At 38.2% G+C, this 20,003-nt stretch overlaps 1 non-coding gene across 1 annotated transcript; it reads left to right on the forward strand.

The window, feature by feature from the left end:
- Positions 1-5,636: 5,636 nt before the first annotated feature.
- LOC141416190 (U6 spliceosomal RNA) lies at positions 5,637-5,740 on the forward strand. The gene has a single exon (XR_012441016.1). It is a non-coding gene; the product is annotated as a U6 spliceosomal RNA (small nuclear RNA).
- Positions 5,741-20,003: the final 14,263 nt, after the last annotated feature.

The following is a 20,003-nucleotide window of genomic DNA, read 5'->3' on the forward strand; positions in this document are numbered from 1 at the left end:
CGGTATTTTCAAGATAGGATCTCATGAACTATTTGCCCAGGGCTGGCTTTGAACTATCCTCCTGATCTCTGCCTCCTTAGTATTACAGGTGTGAACCCCAGCTGTTTGTTTTCTTGATGATAGCCATTCTGTCTGGGGTGAGATGGAATCTCAATGTAGTTTTGATATTGAATATTTTAAAATGTATTTATTGGCAATTTGTACTTCTTTTGAGAATTGTCTTTTCCAACTTATATCCATATAAAATCTGTTCATTAATGTTTAAACAGCTTCATTTGCAGTATCCAAAAACTGCAACAGCTAAAACAACAACCCTTCCCCAATCCCTGTTCAGTTAATTTGCCCACTTACTGATTGGATTATTCTTTTGGGGTTCGCTCTTTATATATTCTGAATATCAATCTCCTGTCAGATAAATAGCTGACAAAGATTTTTTCCATCTGAAGACTGTCTCTTCATTCTGATAATTGTTTCCTTTGTTGTGCAGAAGTTTTTCAGTTTGATGCAAGATGCAATCCCATTTGTTAATTCTTGCTATTTCCTGAGTTGCTGGAGTCCTATTTAGAAAGATGGTGCATCTGCCTGCATCTTCAAGTATTTCCCTGTAGTGGTTTCAAAGTTTCAGTCTTAAATTAAGGTCTTTGATCCATTTTTGAATGGATTTTTGTAATAGGTGAGAGATAGGGATCTAGTTTCAGTCTTCTACATGTAGATACTCAGTTTTTGCAGTACCATTTGTTGGAGATTGTCTTTTCTCCAATATTTGTTTTTTCCATCTTTATTGAGAATCAGGTGGTGTCTGTTCTCCAATGTTTGTTTTTTCCACCTTTACTGAGAATCAGATAGCTGTAACTATGTAGGTTTATTTCTGGGTCCTTTATTCTATTCCATTGGTCCACGTGTTTGTTTTTGTGCCAATACCATGCACTTGTGAAGGGCTAACTTTTTTGTTTGCTTGTATGCATATGTAGGTTTATTAAAGGATACTTTGTAATGAAATTGTCCCATCAGCCTTAGAAGAGAAACTTGTAGACATAGTTGAGATTGGATAGTACAGCAGACTGTAGACATTTGCTTCCCTGAACTGGAATGACTGTCTTCTCTTTGTGTTCTTAGTATTAAACATCCTCAAGAATATGACAGATTGGTTTGTTGTCACTCTGTATGAACTCCACTGTGACTGGGCAGAGTTCCCCCCACTCATGAGAGAATGCTTACTACATGGCTAGGGTGATGATTGATCTGAATATGGCTGAATTAGCTAGTTCACTGATTCTAATAAACTGTGGCCAAGGTAGCAGGGTTGATTTCACAAAGCATAAGACTTTAGCTATAATAGATTTTGGCAAGAAATCCAATTCCATAGGCATTTTGAGCCTAATAGACTTTTAAGCCTTTTTCTTTAATTGTTTTATTATGTTTATAATCTTTTGGCAAGAAAAAAAGTGAGATATACTTGACAAAACATTACAACATTACAGAAACGTGAAGAATGAGACTTTCTGGTTATCTGAGTCCTTGAAATAATTATTAACACTTAATATAATTCTAGCTATTTCTGTGCATATGTTCTTCATTCCAAGTTTTTTTAAATGGAATTATATGGTACTTACGGCTATTTCATGTGCTTTTCAGTAATGGTACTTTGTGGGCAGCATTTCACATTGGCATGTAGAGATCTTTTTCATTATTTTTTTCTGAAAAAAACACAAATTAGTTACACATACAGGGCCTCAGTCTTGCTAGGCAGGCACTCTACCACTTCAGCCACTCTGCTAGCCCCTATACATTGTTTTAAAGTAGAATAGTTCAGTAAGACTTGTTATAAAGCCTACAGTTTCCTGCATGCTTCTACCTTCCCAACTTTTTCCCTTCTAGAGCCTAATACTTTCACCTACTGATTATTTTAATATTTATCTATCTAAATATATCTGTGTTCCTACATCTTGATTTTCCTTTTTGTAGGAATTATTTATTGACTTCCCATAAAAGATGGTCACTCTTTCATATCTTCAACTCTTCCATGTGTTTTTCTTCAAAAATTTTTTTTGTGTGTGGGACCGGGGTTTGTACTCAGAGCTTTGTCCTTGCAAGGCAGTCGTTCTATCACTTGAACACCTTCAGCCCTTTTACTTCTAATACAAATTTTCCTACCAAAAGCAAGATCAATATTTATTCATTATTACAACTATAAAATGCTGTTCACAGTTTAGCCATATAGAAAGCTATTACTTTATATTTTCCGTTTGATTATTTTCTGTTTTTATTATCTAGTTCAACCCCAAAACTTCAAACATTTGTCTAAACCTACTCTTAATATATTCCAACACATCAGAGTTTGTTAATTTCATCCTACTGAAAAACTCCCAGAGTTTTCTAACTTGCTCTAATCTTGACTTGATGCTTTCTGCATGTGAGGCACAGCTGTCATCTTGGGATTTTCCCTTCATTATTCTTCAGAGTGTCTCTTTAGTTTTTCTGTAGTATTGGAATTTTTTTGTGTGTGGTAGTGGGTCTTCAACTCAGAACCTACACCTCTAGCCACTCCACCAGTCCTTTTTTGTGATGAATTTTTTTGGGCTAGGGTCTTACAAACTATTTGCCTGGGCTGGCTTTGAACCTTGATCCTCCTGATCTCTGACTCCAGAGTAGCCAGGATTATAGGTGTGAGCCACCGGCACCCAGCTCTAGTATTGGATTTTTTGTTTCTTGAATCTCAATATCTTTTTTTTTTTATCATTATTATATTACTGTTGTACTACGGGAACATTGTGATATTTATAGAAGTTCTTAAAATATATCATAGTTGAATTCACTTCCTCCATCATTCATTCTCCTTTACAGTTTTCCCCCCACCCAATATCTTTTTTTTTTAATTTTACCCTTTGTTTTGATAGCTCTCAGGCTCTAGTAGCATCCTGAAGAAGAGGTTTGGGGAGGTAATTTTGAGACCTGTATCTTTGAAAATGTCTTCATTCCATACTTGATTGATAGTTTGGTTGAGTATAGGGTTCTAGGTCAGATTAATTTCTCTTCAGAATTTTGTACATTGCAACATTGTTCTTTAACTTAGGTATTGCTTTTAAAAATTGAAGTCTTGGGAGCAGAGGGAGAATAATGGAGGGGGTGAATCTAATTAAGACATATTGTAAGCACACATGTGAATGGCACAGTAAGTCCCGTATGTACAACTCTTTTATGTTAATAAAAATTTTTAAACAGAATAGAAAAAAATTCTGAGGTCAGTTGGGCACTGGTGGCTCATGCCTGTAATCCTACCTATTGGGAGGCTGAGATTGGGAGAATCAAAGTTCAAGGCCAGCCCCAGCAGATAGTTCAAGAGACTCCATCTCCAAAACAATCAGAACAAAATGGACTGGAGGTGTGGCTCAAGTGGTAGAGTACCTGCTTTGTAAGCATGAAGGCCTGAATTCAAACTCCAGTTTCACCAAAAAAGGAAAAATTCTGAAGTCTTTTTGATTATACCTTGCGACTTTTTTTTCTTTTCATTTCTGTAAGCTTATATGATCTTTATCTTCGTATTAATTATAGGAAATAATACTAGATGCTGTAATAGGTAAATGCTGAAATATCAGTGGTTTAACACAAAATGTTTATTTTCCCTTTATTTCACTGTCAGATGAGTATGTGTACACACATGTGCATGCACACAGGGATGTATTGTGTTTCATGCAGGATTCAGGCTCTGTCTTGTGACTTCATTATCCCTTAGGCTCTTTAAGGTCTCTCCAGCTAATGATGGAGAAAGAGAGCAAGGCTTATAAATCTAAGGTTTTTATGGGGTAGGCTTGTATTACTTCTCCCATTCCTTTGACTGGGCCTTCATCTTACTACTACAATTGCCCATTGTTGCAAGGAAACTGTAAAATGTAGTGTAATTGTGTGCTCAGGAAGAAGAGCAGGGTATTTGTGAGCACCAGAAGTCCCTCTTGTGATCCTCATTGTTCTGAAAATTCATAATGATGTTCCTTGCTCTGGGTACTTTCATCCATTGTGCTCAGCACTCAGTGGGCCTTTTCCATCCATAGTCATGCCCTTTTGTTCTGGAAAAATTTTCTTTTACATTCCTTCTTCTCTTTCTGCAACTTCTGTTATTTAGATACTGGATTTCCTACACTAATCTTTTTTCTTAACAATCTTTTCTGTACTATTTTTCATCTCCTCTACTTTCCAGACAGTTTTCCTTCCAGCCTTTTTGGTTGAGAAAGTCTCTCTTCTTTTCAGTATCTTTTTAGGTCTTTGCTCTTGGAAAGATCTTCAGGCTCTTCTAGTCTGTGATTAAAAGCCTAACTGCCAGCGTTCTGGAAGCAAGTGAAAGAGGAGTACTGGGTATCTTAGCGTTTAGTGTTTGTGTTCACTCAACCCACTTATTAGTACAACTTTGTTTCTCATCCCAGAGACCAACATTTCTACCATTTTAGAAGAAGTTTCTTCCCTATTCTGCACCAAGGTTAGGGAAGGCCACTCTCTAGAATACTAGGTGGAGGGAGTAACCCAAAGATCTACTTAAGTTAATTTTTTTACCAGATCTTTTTATATTAACCTCGCCCCTATTTCTAGAGGTTTCCAATACTGCCATTCCTGAGTCTTTGGGGATTTTATTGTATAATTCAGTTTGTTCTATTTTCCACTTATAATTTTTCATATCTCCTAAGTCTTTTCCAACTAGCCTTTTTGCTTTTAATTTCTAGAAGTTTATTGCAGTCATTCATCTTTGTCTCTTCTGTCTCTCTCTCTATATATTTTTGGCAGTACTGGGGATTGAACTCAGGGCCTCACACTTGCTGGGCAGGCACTCTTACCACTTGAGCCACACCTCCAGCCCCTTAGTCTCTATTCTTATAGCCATATCATTCCCCCTTTAAAAAAAAACTTATGTTTTACTGAGATTTTGTTACCAGCAGGTGGTCTCTGAAGATGCTGGTTGAGAGGATCTCAGGTTCTTGGTGTCCTGAAGAATTGGAGAGACACACAGATTGCAAGTAGTAGCAGAGTTTTATTGAGAGCATACAGACAGTGGGTGGAGGAGAGTGGGTTCTGAGCAAGGTGGCTTAAGAGCAGTATCTGTAGCTCAAGAACATCAGGACCTTGGTTTGAGTGAATGTTTATAGCAAGGGATGAGCAAGGGGAGGAGATCTGGGTGGTACTTAGGAGTGGCTTTTGATAATTATATGTGAACTCAGCAAGATATAATTACAGGCCTGTGTGCATGCCCCAGTTTGGGTCTAGTTGAAAATGCTATTTCAAAGAGGGCATTTTAGGGGTGATTCTGGGTAGATCTAGATTACCTGTTCCTGTAAGATGATCTTTGAGGAGGCCACCTGTTCTTCATGGCCTGGTTTGGATACTTTTAAATTTCCTGCCTCATTTTCCCTCGAGAGACAAAAATCCCCAAAAATCCTTTTGGGGTTACTGAGGAGGTCATTTTCTGTATCTGCTTCTAAGCTGCCAAGGGGCTGCAGACTCTACCTATCAGGGAAGTTGTCTGCTACTTTCCCTTGGGACTTGCTAGGTCATCAGTGGCCCCTGTTGGCTGAATCTTTGTCCAGCATGATCAAGGTGCTCATGGGGAGTTCATTTGTTTGTAGTCTTGCTGCCATCAGAACTTGGACTTTGTGCTTACTTTGGCAGCACATATGCTAAAATTGGAACAATACAGAGATTAGCATGGCCCCTGTGTAAGGATGACTTGCAAATTCAGGAAGCATTGCATATTTAAAAAAAAAAAAAGAACTTGGACTTTAATGGCCTCAATTCTAGAAGAAATGTAAAAATGCATGGACCAAAGCACAACCCTAACATAATAAAAGTCCAAAGGGCCTATGAGTGGGAGAAACCAGATGAAAATGCCGTCTCCTAATGAAGACAGACTGGACAGGCATCCACCACCTATATCCACCTGCCTCTTTAGTTTATCAGTAAGCTCTGAAGCCTGAGGAACCATATTAGGAAAAATCCTAGGTGAGGGGCCTATCCCATTTGTGTTGTGGGAGAGAAGTGAAAGAATAGACATTACTTATCTTTTAACTGAAGCTTTTTGAGAAGTTTCAGGTCTTCTATCAGCTTACAGGAGTAAGTGTCTTCAGGCTGTACTTGGTTGGAAGAAGATTCTCCCATCACACTTTACCCTGGGAAGATGACTCCAGCTATCCATTCCTGTCACTTTGATGGAACAGGGACCTTTCCATTTGGGCTGCAGTTGGTCAGCTGGAGTTCCTTCCAGGACTTGATCAACACTTGCTCTTTTGGCTCATTCTCTGTTCTTTCTCTTTTGTTGGGGCTTGTAAAACCTTATTTCCCAACATCTGGATTGTTTGTTGAAATGCCCCTAGATCCTAGGAGACTGTTGCAGGATCTGTCACCAATGCATTGGAGGGGAGTGGTCTCCCACAGAGCATTTCAAAGGGGCTTAGGTGGATCTTAGCACTTGGGGTATTTCTAATTCTCAGTAGGGTGATAGGTAAAAGCTGAGTCTATTTTCCAGTGGTCTTTTGGCAAATCTTGGCCATGGTCCGTTTGCTTGTTTGGCCTATTCTACTTTACCAGAGGGTTGGTTTCTCCAAGCTGAATATAGATGACATTTCATTTCAAAGGTTTGAGCCATCAACTAGGTGACCTTTGAAACAAAAACTGGCCCATTATTGCTCTGGAGTGTCTGGGGCAGGCCAAATCTAGGAATAATCTCTTTTAGATGGGCTTTTGCCACCTTGGAGGGTTTTTCTGTCTGGGTGGGGAAAGTCTGTAAAGGTAGTTATGAGAACTAGCAATTTCTTATGCCTTGGCAAGGGGGCATGTGAGGGAAATCTACCTGCCAGTCCTCTCCCAGGTAAGTGCCCCTTCTCTGGATTGGATGGACCAGGATTGTTATAAGAACCAAAGGAAGAGCCTCAGCAAACCTGCCTAACTGTATTCTGGACTCCACCAACAACTGATTGATTAGCTCATGGGTTGCATCTCAGCTCAAGTGGAAAGACTCACCTTCTAATGGGTTGCTTGGGGAAAGATTAACTTATCTGTATGCCACTAAGCTCCTCCTCTATGTCCGTCCTTCAGAAAGATATTTGGGATTTACAGGCTCCTGTGGAGGAAAGAGTGCCAATGTGGAGATCAGTGAGACATTTAGAGGCTTTAGAGCTGCCTGTTTAACCTCTTGGGTCCTCCTGGATGTCTCCCTGTAATACCAAGGCCAAACCCTCTGATATCCCCAGCAGTGGGTCACTGCCACCTCTTTATGAAGGTAAATAGCTTCCAATAGCTGGAGGATTTCCTTTCCATGTTTTATTGGGGATTGCCTTGTCTTTCCTTCCATATAATACTAGGAAGATGTATTTTGAAGCCATATAAATGTTAAGTCTTTTTTCTTTCTGCAGAGTTAAGGCTCTAGTTAAAGCTATCAGTGATGCTTTTGGGGCTGAAGTCCCTGCTGGCAAGGGCCATGCTTCAGTGATTTCCTCTTGGCTCTCCACTGCATATCCTGCCTTTCTTTTCCCATTTAGCATGAAACTACTATCAGTAAAACACTCATCCTTGGGTTTGAGGAGTTTATCTGTCAGGTTTGGTCTGCTTGCATAAGTTTGTATGATCACCTGCTTACAAGTATGCTCAGTTGTCAGTTCTGAGGACAGCAAAGATGCAGGATTAAGGATGTTACAGCTGGTGGCTCACCCCTGTAATCCTAGCCACTCATGAGGCAGAGATCAGGAGGATTGCAGTTCAAAGCCAACCTGGGCAAATAGTTCAAGAGACACTATCTCAAAAAAACCCTGCACAAAAAGGGCTGATGGAGTGGCTCAAGATTTAGGCCCTGAGCTCAAGCCCCAGTACCACAAAAATAAACTACTCTGGTCGAGCCGCTCTTGGGTCCATGGTGTTCCAAACAATTAATTGGATGGAGACAAGCAGATTTCAAAGTAGTAGCAGGGTTTTATTGAGTGAAAGCTGGATACATATTCCCTAAGGAAGAGGGTGGAGGTGAGTGGGCTCTGAGCAAGGTGGCTTAATAGCAGTACCTGTAGCTCAAAAGCACCAGGATCTTGGTTTGGATAGATGTTTATCGGAAGGGGTGAACAAGGGGAGGAGATTCGGGTGATGCTAGGAGTGGCTTTTGGTAACTGCACATGTGAATTCAGTGAGCTATAATTACAGGCTCTTGTGCGCATGCCCCAGTTTGGGTCTAGCTAAAAATGCTGTTTCGAAAGGGCATGGGGGGGTTTCTGGGCGGAGCTAGACCACCTATTCCCCATGAGATAATCTTCAAGGAGGCCACCTGTTCCTCATGACCTGGTTTGGGTACTTTCCCTAAATTTCCTGCCTTAATTTCAGGAGGGAGTATATGTTCAACCTGTCTTCTTTATCTGGAAGTGTAAAGAGGTGGTTTGTATATTTGGTTTGAAATCTGATGAGAAAGAATCATGCATTAGTTATCTAGGGCTGCTGCAACATAGTACTACTAACTGGGTGGCTTAAACCACAATGACTTTATTCTGTTACAATTCTGGAGGACAGAAGTTCAAAATCAAAATCTAGTTAGGGTTGGTTCCTTTTGGAGACTGTAAGGGAGTCTTTGCTTCTGGTGGTTGCCAACAATCCTTGGTTTTCTTGGCTTCTTCACATGACATTTTCTTCTTCACATGATATTCCCCTTCTTCACATAACATTCTTGTGTATTTCTCTGTGTCTATGTCATTACATGGCTTTTCCTTTTTTTTTTTTTTTTTTTTGTCCATCCTGTAGTTTGACCTCAAGGGCTTTGTGCTTGCTAGGCATGCACACTTGAGCCATACCTCCAGCCCTTTTTTTGTGTTGGGTATTTTTGCGATCTGGTCTCTTGAATTATTTACCTGGCTGGCTTCAAACCACAATCTTCCTGATCTCTGCTTTTTAAGTAGCTAGGATTACAGGCATGAGCCACCAGTGCCCAGCTACATGGCCTTTTTTATGGACACCAGTGATTGGATTAGAACCACCCTAGTTCAGCTATATCTGTTCAGTACTTCAAAATAGTTTTCTTTTGTGTGGAACTGGCATTTGAACCCAGGGCTTCATGCTTGCAAAGCAGGTGGTCTTATCGCTTGAGCCACTCTGTCAACCCCTCCAGTCCATTTTTCTCTGGTTACTTTGGACATGGGTTCTCACAAACTGTTTGCCTGGGCTGACCTTGAACCGTGATCCTCTGGATCTCAGCCTTCCAAGCAGCTAGGATTATAGACATGAGCCACCAGCACCTAGCCAAAAATAATTTTTAGGAATATACAATTTAATCCATAACAAAGCAGCACCTTTTTTTTTTTTTTTTTTGGCAGTTCTGGGGCTTGAACTCAGATCCTACACCTTGAGTCACTCCACCAGCCCTTTTGTGTTAGGTATTTTTGAGATAGGGTCTCTCGAACTATTTGTCCAGGCTGGCTTCAAACCACAATCCTCCTGATCTCTGCCTCCTGAGTAGCTAGGATTACAGGTGTGAGCCACCGACACCTGGCTAAAATAACACTTTTTTAAGAGCTGGGGGGGCTGGGTGTGGTGGTACTGAGGCAATCGGATCCTGAGTTCAAGAGTAGATAGTGAGACCTTGTTTCAGGAAAAAGCAAAAAGATGGGTATCTTGCTATGTTGCTCACCCTTGGCCTCAAACTTCTGGGCCGAAGGAATGCTGCCTCAGTCTCCCAAGTAGCCAGGGTTATAGGTGCATGTGCTATGCCCTGCTCCGGATTAGCAAATTTTGTATGTGGAAGGGAGAATACATCTATGAAAAGCTGAAAGGTGACTATATAGTTTTTCCATCAAACAATTGTTGAAGGTTTTAACAAGTAGGATTATTTATTTTATCTGGGTTTGGTGGTACACTTCTGTAATCCCCGGACTTGGAAGGCTGAGGCAGGAGGATTGTGAGTTCAAGGCCAGCCTGGATTACATGTCTCAAAAGTTACTTATCACATTGTTTCCCAAAATATGTACTATAGAATGTTTATATTAGAGTTATGAGAAAGTAGTTAATGTAGTTAGTTATCTAAATTTGAAAAATGGGTTTCTTTACTGTAGCTCTCAGGACCTTTAATTTGCCAGAGTAGATTTTGAAATATGATAATTGGGAAATGCTACATATCACAGCTCTCTCCCATTTTTCATCATCTTCTACTCCATATAGAGAATTTTGAGAACTACTTTAAAAATGCACATTTTACAGATAAGTTCCTTTTGTCATCTTTGCACCTGAGGATAGTACTTTCTTTAATTCAGACACTTTAGAAGTATGAAATTGGGCACTGAATGGTATGTGGAGCAGGCGGAATGAACATTAATCAAAGGTGGTCTGTTTTCAACAATTGGTGTCATGATACTTTTGAAAACTAAGGAAAAGAGTAAAAAAAAGGAAAGAAAACTAAGGGAAGATGTTAGAGGAAAGAAGTATGATATGTAGTTGAGAACCGTTATGGACTTATGGGTTGTGTGTGTGTGTGTTTTTTTCTTCTTGTTAATGCTTTAGCTCCTTATTGATCAATAGCATGATACATTTAGAGAATGGTACTGCCTGTTAGTGAGGCAGTGATTGTCAATCTTTTCTCCTTGCATGCAGAGTACATATTTTTTAAGGGATAGACACATTTCCAGTTGATGCTCAAGGAAGTGATTCTTAGATTCGCAACTATGGGTTCACATCCCTCTGGGGAATGGCATGTTCAGTCTGGAAAAGAAATGAGCTCCCAAGTTTGTTCTGATCTTGTTTTTCCTCTAAAGTGCTTGCTTAATTCTTTTTTTGGTACTGGGGTTTGAACTTGGGAACTACATTCTTGAGCCAATCCACCAGCCCTATTTTGTGATGTGTTTTTTTGAGATATCTGAGTCTCTTGAATTATTTGCCTGGGTTTACTTCAAACCTCGATCCTCCTGGTCTCTGACTTCTGAGTAGCTAAGATTACAGGCATGAGCCACTGGCACCTGGCTACCTGCTTAGTTCTTTACCCTCTGCCCCATTTATTTTTCTAAAAGTTCTAATTTCAGATTTAGAATACTAAATACAAAAAATTCTTACCTGATATCCTAGTAAAATTTCTTCTATTTAAGAGCAAAATTGGTTAAAAGAAGGGCCAAAATTTTAATTGAATTTTTTCCCCCCTTACCGGAATTTGTACTCAAGGCTTCCCACTTGCTAGGCAGGCACTCTGTTGCTTGCACCATGCTTCCAGCCCTATTTGCTCAGATTATTTTTGTTCAGGCTGGCCTGGACTGTGATTCTCCTATTTTAGGTTTCCTTCTGTTGCTGGGATGACAGGCACAAGCCACCACATCCATCTATTGGTTGAGATGGGGTCTCGTTAACTTTTGGCCCCAACTAACCTTGAACTTCAACCCTCCCAATCTCAGCCTCTAAAATAGGAAGGATTATGGGTATAATCCTAATTGAATCTTATACTGAAGTATGAGTTATTGGCACTGTATACTCTGATAACAAGCTGTAACTTGCAGTCTTCCCATAATCCTTTTCTATTAGAGATAGTAGTAACCAAAATGGCAGTCCTGGTGTTGATTATAGATAGGTATTGAATATAGATGAAAAGACTTGCCACTTGGTTATCAATTCCACAAAGTTATTCTGTCCCCAAATAGTCATTATACCTTATAGTACTACTTTGGTGCGTTCAGGTTTGTTTTTTTTTAACTGAACTCATTTTAAGTAGGGTCTCTTTATTTTTTTATCTATTTTAATTTTTTTTTTTTTTGGTGGTACTGGAGTTTGAACTCAGAGTCTCAAGCTTGCTAGGCAGATGCTCTGCCACTTGAGCTACTTTGCCAGCCAAAGTAGAGTCTCTTTTTAATGTTCTGTGCCTGTAAAGCAATGCTTCCAGATTCCCATTTGATTTTTTTTTTAATGGTAGAAGTGGGGTTTGCTTACAAAGTAAGTGCTCTACTGCTTGAGCCTCCAGTCCATTTTGCTCTGGTTATTTTGGAGATGGGATCTCGTGAACTATTTGCCCAGGCTGCCCTCAAACAGTGATACTCTGGATCTCCACCTCCCAAGTTGCTAGGATTGCATGGTGAGACACCAGTACCCAGCTCACATTTGATTTTTTTTTAAATAAAATTTAATTGCCTTATTTGTAATATTTCTTTGTATTCTGCTTCTTACAGTTTCTTTTACAGGAATCATTTATGGTGACTTGGTCCTCAAGAAGTTCCTAAAAGGTAAAGAATTACTCAACTTTTCATGAGACTAAATATCTTTCTGGCAATGAATTTGGTATTTTCTGAAACAGACTTATTCTGAAAGATACCTGGAGATACAGATACTCACTTAAATTTGGATTTCAGATAAGCAATAATTTTTTTTTAGTATAAGTATGTCTCTTATGTAATACTTTATCCTACATTTTATCTGGCATTTGTACTAAAAGATAATCTATAAAACAGTATAGATACAGGAATGGACAAGATGCCTAAAATAGCTGTAGCTTTTCTGAATACTCCATACAAAGTCAGGCAAAAGTTTCCTAGGTGGAAAATAAATTTTTTTCAAAAGCATTTTTTCCCATATACTTAAAAGAAAGAATAAATGAAGAATACTTGTACTGCAAATGATTTTGGCTAATATTGACATCGTTTTCCACATTGTATGCCAACATTGGTATGGTTTAGGAGCTTTTGGTGACCTTGCATTTAAGAATTTCTTCTTTGGCAGAAATGGTGGTGCATACCTATAATCTTAGCTACTCAGGAGATAGAGTTCATGGGGATCAAGATTCAAGGCCAGCTTGGGCAAAAGAAAGTTACAAGACTTTGAAGCAACAAGAAGAAGTGTTTAGAAATCTTGATGCTCAATATGAAATGGCAAGATCACAAACCCACACACAAAGAGGAATGGGTTTGGGTTTTACATCTTCAATGAGAGGAATGGATGTAGTTTGAAAAAGATCACTTTTAAAGTTTGGACTTTATAGACTTGTTCTGATGTCAGGTCCTTGTTCACCAAACAGCTAGCATTCTAGCTTGCATGGGTGTTGCATTGACTTTAATTTATTGAAAAATACGATATTTTGTAAATATCAGATCAGTGATACTGGTGTTAGTGTTGTAATCAGGTTAAACCCACTTCCATCAAACTTGACAGGACTATAGAAGGACAATATTTTTTAGTTCATGAATTCTACTTTTCAAATATATTAAAGCTGCGGGTGGGATACAAATCTCATACATAGATTTTTTCATGTCCACTGTCTTGTGTACTTTTGTACTTAACCTTGTACAGTTATTTTCATCTCTTGAAACATAAAAAAAAGTTACTTAGATGTTCTTTAGAAGATCTGGCCCTTTGGTACATCATCCAGCACAAATAAGCTGCTGGTGACAATAATAAAAATGGTTTTCTCAAAAAAAAAAAATTATTGAGATTCCATATCAGTAAGCAAACCAGGCCTGGTGATCTAAGTCTTTAATCCCAGCTAATCAGGAGGCCATAGGTAGGAAGATGGAGGTCTACCCTCCAAAAAAAACTAATGGGAAAAAGGGCTGAGGCATGCGGAAGTGGTAGAGTGTCTACAGAAAGGTGTTATGTTCTAAAATAAGTGCTTATGAAATGTATTACAATTGAGTCTTTTGTTTTTTGGCAGTACTGGGGTTTGAACTCAGGGCTTCACGCTTGCTAGGCAGGTGCTTGAATCACTCCACCTGCCTCATGATTGGGTCTTTTTAGTGGAAAATTTTCTTGGTGTTTTGTAAAGTGCAAATAAATTTAAAATTTTAATTTATGACTGAATTTCCAGCAACTCAATTGTTGCATATGTCAGAGTAGCTTTCTTTATCTTGGTCATATCAAAAATAAAAGAAGGGAAAAAGAAAGAAGGAAGGAAGGAAGATGAAAACAAAAAAAAGAAAAAAAAATTACTTTTGCAATTCAATTAGGAGATGAGTACCTAAAGACTAAACATGTAGGGAATAATTCTACTCTTTGAAACTTCTTTTTAGAAATAATTTTCAGTATAAGAATAGGGACTTAAAAGTGCTCATGTGCTGAATGAATAGTCATCAAGTATACACCTCATTGCCTTTGCAATTATTTTGGCCTTCTTAATCTACCTCTGGCTGCTTATATTCTTGTTTTTGTTTTTCTTTAGCAGTACTGAGGTTTGAACGCAGGGCCTCAGCCTTGCTAGGCAGGCACTCTTACTGCTTGAGCCACTCCACCAGGCTTGATGTCTTGTTTTGTTTTGTTTTGATTTTTTTAGAGAGTCTTTTAAAAAAAGAGAGGCCGATCCACAATACTCCTGCCTTAGATTCCTGAGTGCTGGGATTATAGGCATGTACCTCCACACCTAGTTTATCCTTGGATTTTTAATAGATCTCAGCTTTTGCTCTGTGATCCTAATTTTATTTAGTGTCTGCTTTTTAGGGGTTTGGGATCTCACTGAATTGCCCAGATTGGTCTCAAACTTGCAATCCTCCTGCTTTAGCCCTAAGTAAGTGAGATTGCAGGAACATATCACTGTGCCAGTCTTAGGTCTTGCTTTCTTATATATACTTTTAAAAATAGTAATTGTGGAGGAAAAAAAACCCAAAAAATGAGATTTTTTTGCTTTTAGCAATAGTTTGAGTAAAACGTTCTCTCTTTAGTAATAATCACAAGGATAGTTCATTAAGCATTTATTATGTTTTAGGTCTTGTGCTTGATAGAGGAGTTAATAGCAGTGAACAAGACAGATTTGATCTTTTATGCTTATACTTACATCTTTTTTTTTTCTTTCTGGTGGTAGTGGGATTCGAACTCAGGGCTTCACATTTGCAAAACAGGTGCTCTACTGCTTGAGTCATACCGCTAGTCCATTTTGCTTTGGTTATTTTGGAGATGGAGGTCTCATGAACTATTTTGCCGGGTTGGCCTGAAATTGTGATTCTGTCTTAGCCTCCCAAGTAGCTAGAAAGTATGAGCCACTTCATTCTGCTCATACTTACATCTTAATCACTCTGTTCTATTGCCTCATTAAGCTTATGCCTTGAAGAAAGAATCAGCTTATTGTCCTAGTGAGTTGCTCTGATTTTGAGACTTTTGGCCAATTTTTTTTTTTTTTTTTTTTTTTTGGTGGGACTGGAGTATGAGCTCAGGACTTCATGCTGTAAAGTGAGTGCTCTAGTGCTTGAGTCACCTCCAGCCCATTTTGCTCTGGTTATTTTGGAGATGGGGTCTCACAAATTATTTGCCCAGGCTGGCCTAGAACCATGATCCTCCTGATCTCAGCCTCCCAAGCAACTAGGAGTACAGACTGACTTTTGGGAAATCTTAATCCAGGTTCCAGAATCATGGGTTAGCTGCCTTAAAATTATCTAGCTTATTTTTCAATTTTGAGTTGCTCTTCTTTTTTAGATTAGTCCCTGGGGATGATGCCAAAAATAGAAAGTGCTTTAAAAGAAGTGAAAATCCATATAAATAAAGGAAGAATATTATTAGTACTAGGAAGTTGATAGGAATATTTCCTCTAACATAAATGGATATGCTTGTATAAGAAGTGGTCAGATTATACAGAAGGCTCTTCTTCAATTAATATTTGTGAAGCTGCTTTGAAAAAAATGAAAAGCCCATAAGAACAAGGGAATGGATTTATTATCATTATTACTACTAGGGAGGAGAAAAATAGGTGGAATAACCACCTGTTTATTTTGTGAATACAACTTTTAGACAGTTTGTATCATGGTGACTTAGTTTTAACTGTTACTTTAAAAGCTCAAATTGTACTTAATCTATTTTTATATCCTTCTGATAAAGAGTGGGTGGCTCTTGGTATGAATATGAAGTAGTGCACATCGAGTATAAAATAAAAATTTAGTCATTCATTCATGACCAATCACATTTAGTAGCCAACTGCAGCCTGTCTTCAGCTGTTAGGGCTCAGAATATTAACCTCCACTCTCTATTTAGTCACGCTACTTAGTAACATAAATTACTCAGTGGAGCTCACAAAGGAATTGGTCAAGACTAAGACTTGAATCTCTTAGCTCCCTGACTTTTGCACCATTAATTATGCCTTTATTACTATTATTACTTATGTGACATTCCTGTAACACTATTAGCAAACTGCTCCAGATTGGTTCATTCACTAATCTTTACACTGTTTAATTAGCTTCATCAGAGAGTCTCTGGCAGCTGATTCATTAATCATCAGGTTTTCGGATGCTAAAGAATTATGTGCATAAAATTAATAGTATGCCTCTGAATTCAGTATAACTATACTGTGGTTTTCACTGGTCAGTTTATTTCTCTTGGTGCCTAGAATAAGGTCACCTGTCCTTAGGAGAACTGGACTGTTGTGGAGTCATCCACCTTCAGTTTTCTTTACTCTTCTATCTTATTTTGCAGTACTGGGATTGAACCCAGGGTCTTGCAGTTGCTAGGTGTTACCATTTGAGCCAGGATCCCAGCCTTTTCTTCAATCTCTGCTATTGGGGTTGTATCAAAGTATTTTTTCTCTGGATCTGAAATACTTCAGTTTTTTTCCTGGACAAAATGGGCTCATATTTGGGTATTTTATTTATGCTGTATGTTTATATTAATTTTATTTATGCTATATGTTTATGTTAATGAACAATGGCCAGAGTAATCTCCCTATTCTCCTACCTCTCTAATGGTTTATGTTTTTAAATCCTTTCTTCTCTAGTCCCTAAATATTCATACTTTAACTCCATAATTTCACTGAATTTTCTGCCTTGCCATGAGGAAGTGGTAGGAAGGAGAAGCAACTCTGCAAATAAAATGGAGTTCAGTGTGATAAGGATTGTGATGGAGATATTTTCGAGGTGCATCTTTGGTGACACAGAGAGTATTTCCCAATATTTAGTCACAAATACACCTTTCTTCCTTCAGTTATTCTGCATCATTATTCTATGTTAAATTCAGACAGTCTTTCTGCTCTCTCTCTCTTTTTTTTTTTTTTTTTTTTTTGGTGCTACTGGAGTTTGAACTTGGGGCCTCACGCTTGCCAGGCAGGCACTCTACCACTTGAGCCACTCCACCATTCCCAGCTTTTCTGCTTTTAAACTTTCTTTTCTACACTGATAATATTAATTTTTTCCCCTATCACTGGTATGTCTGCTAAATTTCAATGGAATAACTTTGTCAATTAGACCATTCCATTTGAGGGGTTTTTTTTGGTGGTGGTACTGGGGTTTGAACTCAGGGCCTTGCCTTTGCTAGGCAGACACTCTACTCCAGCTATGCCCCCAGCCCTTAGGCTGTTCCATTCTAGAGTTAACTCTGAAATAAGTGCAACAAGTCTAAAATGAGGTTAATTTTCTTGTCTTTCTATTTGATGTCTCCATTCCTTGCAGTGATAAAATCTTACAGTTCTCCAAGGTTAGAAATCTTGGCATTTTGAGGGGAAGGAGTTTCTCATTTTTCTTTTCTCTGCTATCTAATCTAATTCATTTTTTGCTAATTGTGTTTTTATAATGAAGTTTTTATTTATTCAGTTAGTTTAAAAATATCTTTATGTTCCTCTCTGAATGATTTCCTGTTTGCTCATTAGAATAAAAAAAACCTCAGACCAGATTTGATGCATTCTGTCAATTATAATAATCCCCTTTACTTTGAAGAATAATATCCATTAAGATTGATATTATGTGTTTATAATTTCTCATAATTATATTAATATTCGCATTATCATTGTACATTGTATACTCATCCACTTATGTTTAATTCTATCTGTATATTCATTATGTATATATTTATGTATGTATTCATTTGTATAGAGCTACTTCTATCATAAGTGTTTAGTAAAACATGATTATTTCAGTTTTTCCTACTTGCTCAGATCTTGAACTTACTTTCTATGATGCCTTTACTCAAGTGAGGAAAAAGGAGAGTAATGAAATAGGGAAATAAGAAAAAGCCATGTTTATAGTTCTGTATTTATTTTGCTATTTTTCCTGTCTCTTCTATTTATGTTTATGTACATTATAAAAATATAATTTCCTTATTCCCATGTTTATTTAAAATTTTATTTATTTATTTATATTTTTTGCAATGCTGGAGATAGAACCTAGGGCTTGCATATGCTAGGGTAAATGCTGAACTGCTGAGCTACATCCCCAGCCCTCCCTTGTTTAGTGACATAATTTGACTGTATACAGTTTAACCAATCATTAAAAAAAAGTTCAATTGTTTTTTTCCAGCTTTTTTTCTGTGTCAAAAGGCTTGATAAGAATACCAGTCCTTATAAGTAGAGAAGGTTACTTTGTTTTGCTGTTGGTGTATGGTTTTATGGTTGTATAGTTACGATAGTTCAGTTTTTGTTTCTTCCCTATATTTCACCCTTTTGGTGTGAAGGAGACCTCCCCCCTGCCCAGTGCTAGGGATTAAACCTAAGACTCAGGAATGCTAAAATCTACTACTCTACCACTGAGCTACATCCCCAGCCTCCTTTATTCCCCCTATGTTTCTTTTGTCCTTTTTGTTAATTTGTCGGGAGAGGTGCTTCTTACTGACTGGAGAGATTGACAAGACCAGGCTTGCTCAACATTGAGTAAGTTCATCATTTTGACATGAATGTCTGTCAAAATCCAATACTTTTTAAAGTCTGAGATGCTTATATACAAAGAACAAAAATCTACTATAATTTTAATTTTTTTTCAGTACTGGAAATTGAATACAGGGCCTCATGCATGCTAGGCAAGTGGTCTACCACTTCAGTCATGTCCCAGCCCCTCACCTTCCTTTTTATGTATTTTGTTTTGAGACAGGATCTCATTAACTTTTCCCAGGCTAGCTCAAACTTGAGATCCTCCTGTCTCTGCCTCCTGAGTAGCTGGGATTATAGCTATGCACTGGTAAGCACAGTTTACTATATAATTTTACATCTTAGAGGATCAACAACTCTTAAGGTTCAGAAGTTGTCAAACACTTTTCCCCCAGGGGTTCACGTTTTAGATGTGCTTTCATTCGATTCTGAGAGGTAGGCCAGGTCTAAGTGTTATCACTATTTCTATTTCAGAGATGAGGAAACTGAGATTTACTTTAGCTTCATATGCTAAGTTTAGAAGTAAAGGAGGAATTTGTGGTTGCCTAGATCATTAGTTATACATTAAATCCTGTGAAACAACACTTAATTAAGCTTTTGATTCATTTTAAATAGTCTGTTGCTGTTGAATTTGCCTTATACTTAGCAAGATTTTATAAAGGTTGATTAAAGAGCAAGAGAAACTGAAACAATGGGCATCTATCTTGTTTTGCTTCCTTAGTATTTCTTTACCCTTTTCTCTGGTACATTTATCCTACTGTACTTTACTGTGATCTAACAAGGAAGGGAATGGAAAGGAAGAAGTGGTTCATACCCAGTTCTGACATATTCCTTTAAAGGACAGCTCTTATTTGAGATCCAGGGAGTTGGCACATACCCTGATTGAGTGGTACATAACTTTTTATTCAGCAGCTATTGGGAACTAGCCTGCCTATCAGCTGGATATTTGCTGCTTCAACTCTGGCCTTTCATCTCCTTAGCTGATGTCTGGTGTGGTATTTTTTCCTGAGTAGACTTTATGGTTAGCCATTTAATACATTCTGAGAAGTGATTGGATGATTTAAGAGCTAACACTATAAAACGCTCAGAAAAAAGCATAGGTATAGCTAGATGCTGGTGATTCACACCTGTAATCCTAGCTATTTAGGAGGCAGAGATCAGGAGTATCGCGGTTCAAAGCCAGCATGGGCAAATAGTTTGTGAGACCCTAAATTGGAAAAACATTTCACAGAAAAGGGCTGGTGGAGTGACTCAAGGTGTAGGCCTTGAGTTCAAGCCCCAGTACTGAGAGAAAAAAAAAAAAAGCATAGGTATAAATCTTTATGACCTTGGAGTAGGCACTGTCTTCTTAGATGAGACATTTAAAGGACAAGCAATTCAAGTTAAAAATAGACAAGTTGAACTTCAATATTCGTCTTTCAAGAACTAGGGATATAGTTCAGTGGTAAAGCATGCCTAGCATGCACAAAAGCCTAGATTTTAACCCTGG

This window comes from Castor canadensis, chromosome 1 (genome assembly GCF_047511655.1).
Source record: "Castor canadensis chromosome 1, mCasCan1.hap1v2, whole genome shotgun sequence".
Classification (NCBI taxonomy): Eukaryota; Metazoa; Chordata; class Mammalia; order Rodentia; family Castoridae; genus Castor; species Castor canadensis.